Genomic DNA, 12,718 nt, shown 5'->3' on the forward strand with positions numbered 1-12,718 from the left:
CTGATATATGAAAATTTGTAGAGGTGGTAAAAAGACCTAAACATTTACATGGGTTTAATTCAGTGGGAGTGGGGAAGACGCTGCATCTGGAGGGGGGGGGGGGGGGGGGGTGCGCAGCAGCGATCTGCCCCGGGTGGCAGCCAACCAAGAAACACCACTGTGACTCACCATTTGTTTGTTAGGATGTACCACTGAAAGGACATACTGAAACAGCAGACAGATGTTTAGACATTCACCCCCTGATATTTAGTGCTATGTAACAGGCCAGGAACGGATCCTGGCAGTTAAATTGCGTTTAGCTGACAAATTGCTAATATTCAATAGGAGATATCCAGTTATCTCCACTGAATATTTGCAGTTAGTGCCGATATTCAGCGCTGGGTTAAGTGGTTAAATAGGACTGTGTCAATAGCAGTCCTATCTTTAACCGCTAGGCACTTAGGGCCCTTTTAACAGAGCGGTGGTAAGCCCAATGTGGGACTACTGCTGGCCCAACATGGCCAACGGCAGTAGTTCTGCTCCAAGCGTACGCCATTTCCAGGGGAAAAAGAAAACTCCTGGAAATTGCTTGCGCAGCGATAACCCAGCGGTAATCAGGCTGGTTAGCATGGGAGCCCTTATTGCCACCTCAGTGAGTGGCGGTAAGGGCTCCCTGCCACATGGCCATGTGGTAAGAGTTATCTCATCATATAGCTATTTTTTTGGGGGGGGGGGGGGGCTTTTACCAGCTATGGAAAAAATGGCCTCCGCTGCTACGCAGGGCCCTTTTTCCCGCAGCTTAGTAAAAGGACCTCTTAACTGGTTAGCGCTGAATATTGGTGTAATTGGTTAAGTTCCAGCAGCCAAAAATGAAACTGGATATTCAATGCCAGTCACTGGAAACAGCCCGGAATTGAATATCCGGGGTCAGCACTGACCGCAGCACTTATGAGGGCTGCCTCCTGCCAGCTAAACATCAGCCCCTAAGCTATTAGGATGTCAGATTTGATTTTTGTTCATAGTAGTTGTGGATGATATTTTTGCACATGTTGTGTTTTCATGTTTGGTTTGTATTGTTGGTTATTTTATTGACTACGTATGTTTTTATGTGATCTGCCTAGTTCTAGGCAAAATATAAGTGAATAAAACATAACTATGCAATTTTACAGATGGATGTTCACATGGGCAGAGCTTGGCCAGGGTGCACAATTATGCATATAAAGTCTATACCATGCCATACTTTGTATTGTTGTTCGAATATTTTTACTGCTCTAATTGCCTCCTGCTCATGTTTTATCTATTCTTACTGTACTCCGCCTTGAGTGAATTCCTTCAAAAAGGCGGTAAATAAATCCTAATAAAGAAATAAAAAATAGAGTACTATACTCTACCTGCATTCCTGCTTACATCTAGGCACAAGCATTTATACCATCTCTAGGACTAAATTCACATGTATTTTTGTTGCCTAAAACTAGGAGTCCCTTATAAAATTATCCTCACAGCTGGTATGGTGACCATACTGTGTCAGTGCTAGTATTCTATACATTTACTCACATAAAGGATGCATACTATTGGCATTTAAATAGTTTCTATCAACTTAAAAGAATGCACTTCTAAAATATAAAGGATTAATATATTTTTTGGAGGAAAGTTGCCTTGGAGGAGGCACTGCTCTGCCTTGCCCCACCTGGGTGTCTCGGATGTGCAATCCAAAAATCGGCTGGTAACCTTATGTATTGGTGCTCCAGTAGCTGCTCTAATATTTGCAGTGCTGCCTTTTTATTAGTAGAATTGTTGTCAGATAGATCAGGTGTTTCCTATAACACCCCAAAGACTTGTGCTGCCTAGCACTGCGATCATTTCCTGTCATATCCTAAAGCTGACTGCATTCAAATTCCAGAAACTTTATTGGCGTGATAGTTTTCAAGTGAAAGTGAAAAGTATGCAAGTGCTGCAACAATAGACCTTACTCATTTCTATATCTTTATCAGATCTGATAGCTTTGCAGAGAGCACCCCTTGAACAACAAGGGACGAGGACTGGAGCATGCACGTGATTAATGGCATCCTAGAGAGCATGGTATGTACACTATAGGTGACCAACTCATACCCTTGAGTGGCCAACAAAGAGTCTGGAACGAGGGCTGGCCTCAGATGGAAACTCCATCAACTCCAGCAATTCCATCCTATTGATGTGTGAGAGAAATCTGGCAGATTTGAGATGGGAGTGTAGTTGTTTCAGATATACCGCCCCCCCCCCCCCCCCCACACACACCTGGCCTCAATCTAACGCACTATCTTGGTCTGAATGTTCATTCAACTATCTGCCATCTGTTTTGCAACATATTATTAAGATGATCTCCTTCTGCGGTCCCCCCACAGATACCCAGGAACTTCTCCAGGGCTTTTCTACCTTCTGTTATAGCTGTTAGCTAAGTCATTTGCATTTCTTCCAGCAAAAGAGATTGCCATATACATTGGTCCAGTACATTTTCATTAACTCATTTAATTAAAATTCATGTATATGCTATTAACAAAACTACAAGTACAGCTCTCCTGGCATTTACAGAAGCTATATTTGAATCCTTCTTCACACTCAATAGCAGTAGTGAATTTAAAGCAGGAACCTCGACCTTTGTGATTTTTTTTTCTTGTCCCTACAAAATAGCTGAATAAAAGCTCTCGCTTCTGCAACAGATTAAAAAAAAGAATGAATACGTATTCCCTTTTCCTTTAGCAATGCAAGTTCCAAATGAATTTGCTTGGGTAGGTAGGTTATTACTTGGGTAAACTCCCTGGACTGAAAATTGCCTTCCCCCCTCAGTGGTTAAAAATATGCAGGTTGATTCATAATACAAACCCTTTTCACCCTGGTGAAAAGAGATGGGGTTAGGGCAGGAATTCCATTTTGAGAACCTGCTGTACAACAGATGCAATGTTTCAAAGACTTTTATACCTGCTGGCATAGGTGCCAACTTTTCAAAATGATTGGAGAGGCTCAACTCAATATATATAACCCTGATTGAGAAAAAGAAAAAAAAGAAATCTAACACTAATGGACAAATATCTGGATTCAAATACCTTTGGAGAGCTCAAGAGGACTTAGGGAGCAGAAAAGTTTAGGATGGGGCAGGTAGGGAGGTACTAAGCACCCTACCCCCAAACATAAATCAAATTATGCATGGGGAATAAAAAGCAGGGGGAAATAGGATGAGAACAGAGAAGACAGAAGAAATGAAGAGAAAAGGACTTGAGAAAATAGTGGGGATGGTTTGGGAGAAGAGAAAGTTTGTAGTGTGAATGGGCTGGGTAAGAAAGAGAGACTATTATGTATTGGCTGGGAGGGAAGAGTAGGGATGGTATTTTTTTTTTTACATTTGTACCCCGCGCTTTCCCACTCATGGCAGGCTTACATGGGGCAATGGCGGGTTAAGTGACTTGCCCAGAGTCACAAGGAGCTGGTATGGATAGGCCAGGCTGGTCTGGAAGGGACAGTGTGATTTACATGGGCTACGGGGAAAAGGGGAAGAAGAAAAGTGAGGTGGGGCTGAGCTGAGGTTGGGACTGGTGAGATTGTCAGTGTTTTCCTAGTTCTTCTTTCTGAGTTCTCTCCATGTGTGTGCCACCTGCTGTGCTCTACATGTACATACAACCTGCCCTAGTTGTGGCCATGAGCCACCATGGTTTATTTATTTATTGGGATTTATTAGCCACCTTTATGAAGAGATTCACCCAAGGTGGTGTAGAGCAGGTACAGTTTAACTTACAATTTTGTTAAGGGGGGGGGGGGGAATGGAATTTGATATAACGCCTTGCTGTGGTTACAATCCAAGCAGTTTACATATTATTTACAGGCACTTATTTTGAACCTAGGGCAGTGAAGGGTTAAGTGACTTGCCCAGACTCACAAAGAGTTGCAGTGGGAATCAAACTCAGTTCCCATGGTTCTCAGGCTGCCACAGTAACCCTTAAGCTACTCCTCCACTCCTAGACTAACAATAGTAAAATGACCAAATATAAACTATTTACAATCAGTGAGGTAAACATGAAAACAGTGAATTGAAATCCAATATTGGACTAATATAAAACAGTATCAGAAATATACACATTTAACAGCACTTAGAACAATCGTTTAACAGAAATATGATAAATGTCAGTACTATGGCTGCACATGAATCACAGTTAGTGCCATGTCCAAGCCTTGGAAACTCAGCAGTCAGCAACTTCACAACCCCAGGGCCGCAGCTATACATTGTACTTCCTGCCCTGAGCATATAAACCCCAGAGATCACATGCTGATCAGGACTTCCAAATATAATCCAATTAACGTTGTGGGGCCTCATTATTAACTTTAAAATACAGCAATGAATCAAGCAGAAAGGTGACCAAACTTTTGTACCTACCAAAACCCTTACCCACACCCTTATCACCTCTCGCCTAGACTACTGCAATTTGCTTCTCGCTGGTCTCCCGCTCAGCCATCTATCTCCTCTTCAATCTGTCCAAAACTCTGCTGCGCGTCTTATATTCCGCCAGAGTCGCTATACTCACGTTAGCCCTCTCCTCAAGTCGCTTCACTGGCTCCCTATCCGCTTCCGCATACAGTTCAAACTTCTCCTTTTGACCTACAAGTGCATCCACTCCGCAGCTCCTCAGTACCTTTCCGCTCTCATCTCTCCCTACACTCCTCCCCCTGAACTCCGTTCGCTTGGTAAATGTCTCCTGCCGTCCCCCTTCTCCCCCACTGCTAACTCCCGGCTCCGTTCCTTCTATCTCGCTGCTCCCTATGCCTGGAACAGACTCCCTGAGCCAGTACGTCAGGCTCAGTCTCTGGCTGTCTTCAAGTCTAGGCTTAAAGCCCACCTCTTTGCTACTGCTTTCGACTCCTAACCATGACTCTCTTACTCAACACCCTCACTTATCACCTCTATCACTGCAATTTCCCCACCCCTAGCTGTCTGTTCGTCTGTCCAATTTAGATTGTAAGCTCTGTTGAGCAGGGACTGTCTTTTCATGTTAATTTGTACAGCGCTGCGCAAGTCTAGTAGCGCTATAGAAATGTTTAATAGTAGTAGTACCTGCCATAGTCCCATTTTTATTATTTTCAATCTGCTAAAATTAGCACATAAATAGTAATTCTGCATTAAAAACTGCACAGGTTGTGTCACTTCTGTCCATGTAGGGATTCCATGAAACACAATTTGACAAGGGATGCCTAAAAGTTTGCATACAGCTGCGTGTGCCTAAGCCTTATTGGGGTGAAAACTTAATCTAGTTAACTTTAGTATAGCCTATCATAAACTTTAGCTATATATATATATTATATATATATATATATATATATATATATATATTCAACAGCTGATTTATGAATTATGTGCCACTGAGTATCTGGAAAAAGTATGTAACTTTATCTAGGTAAGCTACCTGTTTGTTGGCATTTTGAATAACAGCCTTACATGTACAGTGTCATTGACTTATTTTTTAGTGGCCATGTTGCCTCTACAGATGATTGCAATTTAGACCAAAAGGGCCCTGTCCAAGAAGATAAAAAGGAAACCGGAAACCTAAAAGAGAGAGAAAGCAACAATTCTCTCTTCTTCCCCCTTTCCTCAGAAATGAAAGGGATGCAAAAGAAAATGAAGGAAGGGTTCTTTCTAGAGCATCTTTTGTATTTACAAGGGTAGATCACTGGTTGATTATAGTGGTCTGTTGATTTAGGGGCCCTTTTACTAAGCCACGTAGGCGCCTACGCACGCCCAATGCATGGCAATTTGGAACTACCACCCGGCTACCACATGGCCCAGATGGTAATTTCATTTTGTACGCACGCTGATTAGCACCCAGTTAACGCACGATATCTTACCGCTAAGTGAATGGGTAGCGGTAAGGTCTCAGGCCCAAAATGGACGTGCGCCAATTTCCACTTTGCCATACGCCCATTTTCGTACCCCCCCCCCCCCCCCCAAAAGGGCCTTTTTTTGTAGGTGTTCTGAAAAATGGACCTGCGTGCATCCAATACACGTCTACACCAGCACAGGCCATTTTTTGGCACACCTTAGTATAAGGACCCCTCAGATGCTAGTAATGATTTCATTCTTCATTTGTTATTAGTTATGTAAGTATTCTGGTATGTGTGACGATGCTATATGTAAGTTTTGTAAGCACATAGTTTTAGAACTAAGACAATTTCTTCTATTTTTGACGTCTGGCCATGTACCTTTATGAGAGGGTGAATACTAAAGCTGTAGTAGTGGAGAAGACCATTACAAATGCCAGGTAGAACTGTGGTGTGGGAAGGGGAGGAGGAGGGAAGTGGCTGTTCTCTTTCACCCTTCCACACTAACCCCATAACCTTGCCTGTTTCTTTTTTTTTGTTCTGTTCTCTGTGAAATCTCATTGCACTGCTGTGGATTACAGCACAGCCACTGTAGCACCTGTTTCAGACTTGGCTATGCTGCCTTTTGTATGGTTAGTAGGACCTAAACTGTCTGACAAACAGGCATGAAGCCTGTGCCACTCTTGCGCAAGAAGGGGTGACACTGGAATCTACACTGTGGTTAGCAGTCAGGCTTGATTTGAGTTTGTTGGGCTAAGGCCTGAATGTATACGGTAAAATTATGTATAATCATACCTGATAATTTTCTTTCCATTAATCATAGCTGATCAATCCATAGACTGGTGGGTTGTGTCCATCTACCAGCAGGTGGAGATAGAGAGCAAACTTTTGCCTCCCTATATGTGGTCATGTGCTGCCGGAAACTCCTCAGTATGTCGATATCAAAGCTCCATCCGCAGGACTCAGCACTTAGAGAATTACACCCACGAAGGGACACTCTGCCCAGCTCACCACCGCCGAAACGGGGGAGGGGAATTAACCCAGCTCATCCCCACACAAGTGGGGGAGGGGAATCCGTCCAGCTCATCCCCGCGGAGCGGGGGAGGGACACCACACCCGCCGATGCGGGGGGATCTGGCTTATCCTGCAACCGCAACCGCGGGAGGAGCTGACTGACCCTAACACCGCCGAAGCGGGAGGGGTACAAAGCTGCCCTACAGCCGCACGAAGCGGGAGGGAGTGCCGGCAGAATTTATGTCTCAATCCAGCCCCGTAAAACGGAGGGGAGAGGAATGCAGCAGCTCACTGTAACACAAACTCGTCTCAACTCTTGAAGAATCCAAGTGAAAGAAGAACTTGAACACGAAGTCCTCCTGAAGTAACTGAAGGCTAAACTTGAACCTAAAATTCAACCAGAATATAAACAGTACAGATATCTGGGAGGGGCTATGGATTGATCAGCTATGATTAATGGAAAGAAAATTATCAGGTATGATTATACATAATTTTACCTTCCATATCATCAAGCTGATCAATCCATAGACTGGTGGGATGTACCGAAGCAGTACTCACCCAGGGCGGGACATAGAAATCCCTGACCTCAACACTGAAGCTCCAAACCGGGCCTCCGCCCGTGCAGCCACAGTCAAACGGTAATGCTTGGAGAATGTATGAGCCGAAGCCCACGTTGCCGCCTTGCATATCTCTACCAAGGAGACGGATCCGGCCTCTGCCATCGAGGCCGTCTGAGCTCTCGTGGAGTGAGCCTTCAGCTGGATAGGCGGCACCTTCCCCGCGGCCACATAAGCCGCTGCAATGGCTTCCTTGACCCATCTTGCCACTGTAGGCTTAGCAGCCTGCAGACCCTTACGAGGACCTGCAAACAGGACAAACAGATGATCCGATTTCCGGAAATCATTGGTCACTTCCAAGTATCTGATGATGACTCGTCTCACATCCAGATATTCAAGAGCGGAGTACTCCTCTGGGTAGTCCTCCCTACGAAAGGAAGGGAGACAGAGCTGCTGATTCACATGGAAGCGAGAACCAATCTTGGGCAGGAAGGAAGGCACTGTGCGAATAGTCACTCCTGCCTCAGTGAACTGCAGAAAAGGCTCTCGACATGAGAGCGCCTGGAGCTCGGAAACTCTTCTGGCTGAAGTGATAGCCACCAAAAAGACTGCTTTCAACGTCAGGTCTTTCAGAGATGCCCTCGACAAGGGTTCCAAAGGCGGCTTCTGCAATGCTCTTAGCACCAGGTTGAGATTCCACGCAGGCACCACTGAGTGCAGAGGAGGGCGCAGGTGATTAACTCCCTTGAGAAAGCGCACCACATCTGGCTGCGAAGCCAGGGAAACACCCTTCAGGCGGCCCCTGAAGCAAGCCAGAGCCGCTACCTGGACTTTAAAGGAACTGAGCGACAGGCCTTTTTCCAGACCTTCTTGCAGGAACGCCAACACTGAAGAAATTGGAGCAGTGAAGGGAGAAAGTGAGCCTGCTTCACACCATGCTGCAAAGATACGCCAAACCCTGGCGTAAGCAGTAGAAGTAGAGCGCTTCCTCGCTCTCAGCATAGTGGCGATGACCTTGTCTGAGAAGCCCTTCTTCCTCAGACGCTGCCGCTCAATAGCCAGGCCGTAAGACCAAAGGGAGAGGGATCCTCCATCACCACGGGACCCTGATGTAACAGGCCCTGCTCCACTGACAGCCGCAGAGGATCGTCGACTGAGAGCCTGAACAAGTCCGCATACCAGGGACGTCTGGGCCAATCCGGACCCACCAGGATTACCCTGCCGGGATGCTTTGCCACCCGGTCTAGCATCCTGCCCAACATGGGCCAGGGCGGGAACACATAGAGGAGCTCTTGTGTCGGCCACTGTTGGAGAAGAGCATCTACTCCCAGGGATCGAGGGTCCCGTCCTCTGCTGAAAAAGCGCGGCACTTGGCCATTGGCCGATGACGCCATCAGATCTAGGCTCGGCTGGCCCCAGCGCTTCGTGATGTCCAAGAACGCCTGAGCAGATAGTTGCCACTCTCCGGGCTCCAAGGTATGGCGACTGAGAAAGTCCGCCTTGACATTCATGACTCCGGCAATGTGGGCCGCTGAAAGCTGCTCCAGGTTCGCTTCCGCCCACTGGCAAAGACTCATAGCCTCCTTGGCTAGAGGGGCGCTCTTGGTACCTCCCTGGCGGTTGATATAGGCCACAGCCGTGGCATTGTCCGACAGGACCCGTACAGGCTTCAACACCAGTACCGGGATGAACTCCAATAACACCAACCGAATGGCTCTGAGTTCCAGGAGGTTGATAGACCACTTGCCTCTGCAGGAGACTAGAGCCCCTGCGCTGTCCTTCCCAAGCAGTGGGCTCCCCAGCCCATCAAAGAGGCGTCTGTCGTGACGACAATCCACTCCGGGGTCACCAGAGGCAATACTGCAGACAACTTGTCTGTCTGCGTCCACCAGCTCAGCGCCTTGCGCACTGCTGGGTCCACGGGAAGGCGCACAGCATAATCCTCCGACATCGGAGTCCAGCGCAGCAGCAGAGATAGCTGTAGTGGTCTCATATGAGCCCTGGCCCAGGGCACTACTTCCATCGTGGCCGGGATAGAGCCCAACCGCTGCACGTAGTCCCAAGCCCGAATAGGAGAGGCTACTAGGAACTAGTCCACCTGAGCCTGAAGCTTGACAATCCGATTGTCTGGCAGGAACACTCTGCCCACTTGGGTGTCGAATCGAACTCCCAGATACACCAGGGACTGAGTCGGGCGCAGCTGGCTCTTCTTCCAGTTGATGATCCATCCCAGGGAGCTCAAAAGAGCAACTACCCGGTCCATAGCTTTGCCGCACTCTGCATAAGAGGGGGCTCGGATCAACCAGTCGTCCAGATAAGGATGGACTTGTACTCCTTCCTTTAGCAGGAAGGCCGCTATGACCCCCATTACTTTGGAAAAGGTCCGCGGAGCAGTAGCCAACCCGAAAGGGAGGGCTCTGAACTGGAAGTGTCGTCTCAGGACTGTAAAACGCAGAAAGCGTTGGAGAGGAGGCCAGATGGGAATATGCAGGTACGCTTCCTTGATGTCCAAGGAAGCCAAGAACTCTCCTGCCTTCACTGCCGCTATAACAGAGCGGAGAGTCTCCATGCGAAAGTGCCTCACTTTCCAGGCCCGATTGACCCCTTTGAGGCCGAGGATAGGCCGGACAGAACCTCCTTTCTTTGGAACCACAAAGTAAATGGAGTAACGTCCCTTGCCAATCTGATTTTTTGGCACCGGAACGACCGCACCCAGGCGGATCAGGTTGTCCAAGGTCTGCTGCACTACCACAGCTTGACCGGAGACTTGCAGGGAGAGAGTACAAACCCGTCTCTTAAGGGTTGGCAGAACTCTAGCTTGTAGCCGTCTCTGATGACTTCCAGCACCCACGCGTCTGAAGTTATAGTGGTCCACTCGCCCAGAAACGAGGACAGCCGTCCGCCAATCTGCACTGGGGCGTGGACCAAGGCCCCGTCATTGGGTACGAGACCCTGGGGGAGGACCGGAGGGAGCACCTCCGGGACGGCGGTCTCTGCGAAAGGAATGCTGCTTGGGGGAGAAATTCCTCTTGAAGGAAGAGGGGGCAGAGGAACCCGACTTGCCCGGGCGGTACCGATGGGCTTCCTGCAACCGTCCTCTGGAGGTATCGGGACGAGTACTAACCCGAGCCCTGACCTCTGGTAATTTCTTGCCCTTAGACGTGCCGAGATCGGTCACGATTTTGTCCAGCTCGACCCCAAAGAGCAGCTTGCCTTTAAAAGGCAATCTAGCCAGGCGGGATTTAGAGGCGTGGTCAGCAGACCAATGTTTCAGCCAAAGCCACCGCCGCGCAGAGACTGTCTGAGCCATGCCTTTAGCTGAGGCTCTCCAGACATCATACAGCAAGTCTGCCAAATAGGCTAAGCCCGATTCCAGGGCCGGCCAATCAGCCCTCAAGGAATGATCCGAGGGGGAAGCCCGCTGCACCATAGTCCGGCACGCCCTGGCCACATAGGAGCCGCAAACTGAGGCCTGCAAACTTAAAGCAGCTGCCTCAAAGGACGACCTTAAGGTCGCCTCCAATCTTCTGTCTTGGGCGTCCTTTAGGGCCGTGCCACCTTCCACCGGCAACGCCGTTTTCTTAGTCACCGCAGTGATTAAAGAATCCACGGTAGGCCACAGATAGGCCTCACGTTCACTCACAGCCAAAGGATAGAGGCGGGACATAGCCCTAGCCACTTTAAGGCTCGTTTCCGGGACATCCCATTGAGCCGCAATTAAGGTGTGCATGGCATCATGCACGTGGAAGGTTCTAGGCGGGCGCTTCGTCCCCAGCATAATGGCAGAGCCAACAGGGGCTGAGGGAGAGACGTCCTCCGGAGAGGAAATCTTCAAAGTGTCCATGGCCTGTAACAACAGGTTGGGCAAATCCTCTGGGCTAAAAAGCCGCGCTGCAGAGGGGTCATCCGCTCCATCCGAGCGGGGATCTATCTCCTCCAAGGAATCCGCAAAGGATCGTTGGGAGACCTCAGACACGCTGCCCTCATCTACATCGGAGGAGACAAAAGTCCTCCAAGGCCTGGAAATCAACCCGAGGGCGTTTACCTCTGGGAACCTCAACCTCTTTATCCGAAGAGGGAGCAGGGGCAGCGTTTTGCATGAGGAAAGCCTGATGCAGCAGCAAAACAAACTCGGGGGAGAAACCCCCCAGACTGTGCACTTCCGCAGCCTGGGCAACAGCCCTAGACGCACTCTCAACCGGCGCTCGCAATAGAGGGGGAGAGACATGCTGCGCATCCAAAATGGCGTCCGGCGCGAAACTCCGTGAAGGAGCCGCGCGGGAAGAACGGCGCTTAACTTTAGCCGCTTTTGTGCCGTCGCCCAAATTAAGGGCGTTCATGGCATTAATGTCTCCAACCTCAAGGGCGGCCCCGAAGAAGCCGTCCGAGCCGCGTGGCCGGCCAAGATGGCGGAGGCGAGGAGCGGGGGATGGGCGTTTATGGCGGGAAAAAACCGCCACGCCGGAGGAACGACCGGGACATTCATCGGTCACTAAACTATCACCCATCAAGGGCGAATCAGGTTGTAAAACCCCCGCATCCCCTCTAGAAGCGCTCCAGCGATCCGGGGAGCGACCCTTTGCGCCCTCGCCCTCCGACGCCATTGCCACGAGGAGAAGAATCGGGGAACCCCCTGCCCGCTATAAAAAGGTAAAATTACCTGCTTGCCGCTCCGAGCTGTAACGAACTGGTGTCCCAGTGAGTAGCTGCAATGAACGTTTAAAGAAACGTCGAATTAAACGCCTTTAAAGACGTTTAAAATTTTTTTTTTTTTTTAAACGGAGCCAGCGGGAGGGGGGAGAAAAGGAGGGACCTGGCACCACCAGGTTTGCACTTGCTCAAAAGAGCCCTCAACCCCAGGCCTCAACAAAACCTAAGGATTAGGCTTGGAGGCCTAGCCAGAGCTGCTGCTGTGTGTGACCACCACCTGCTGAGATAGAGAACATACTGGGGAGTTTCCGGCAGCACATGACCACATATAGGGAGGCAAAAGTTTGCTCTCTATCTCCACCTGCTGGTAGATGGACACAACCCACCAGTCTATGGATTGATCAGCTTGATGATATGGAAGTGTATATTATTCAACTTAGGTGAACATTTATGAACGCATGAGTGCTAAGAGTAGGTAGCAGAAAAAAAACATAAGGGGAAAATCAATAGATCAAATGCCTTTCCTGCTTACTTACACCTTATGAGCGAGCACAGTTGCCCATAATTTTTTCCGCTCCTGTATTTTTAGTGTAATAGGCCCTACTCTGTGGAATAACCTCACCTCTGCTTTATGCCATGAGGAGTCCTTTGCAAGGTTCAAATCAGGTCTAAAAGCTTCT

The sequence above is a fragment of the Microcaecilia unicolor genome, chromosome 6, assembly GCF_901765095.1.
Source record: "Microcaecilia unicolor chromosome 6, aMicUni1.1, whole genome shotgun sequence".
NCBI classification, from domain to species: Eukaryota; Metazoa; Chordata; class Amphibia; order Gymnophiona; family Siphonopidae; genus Microcaecilia; species Microcaecilia unicolor.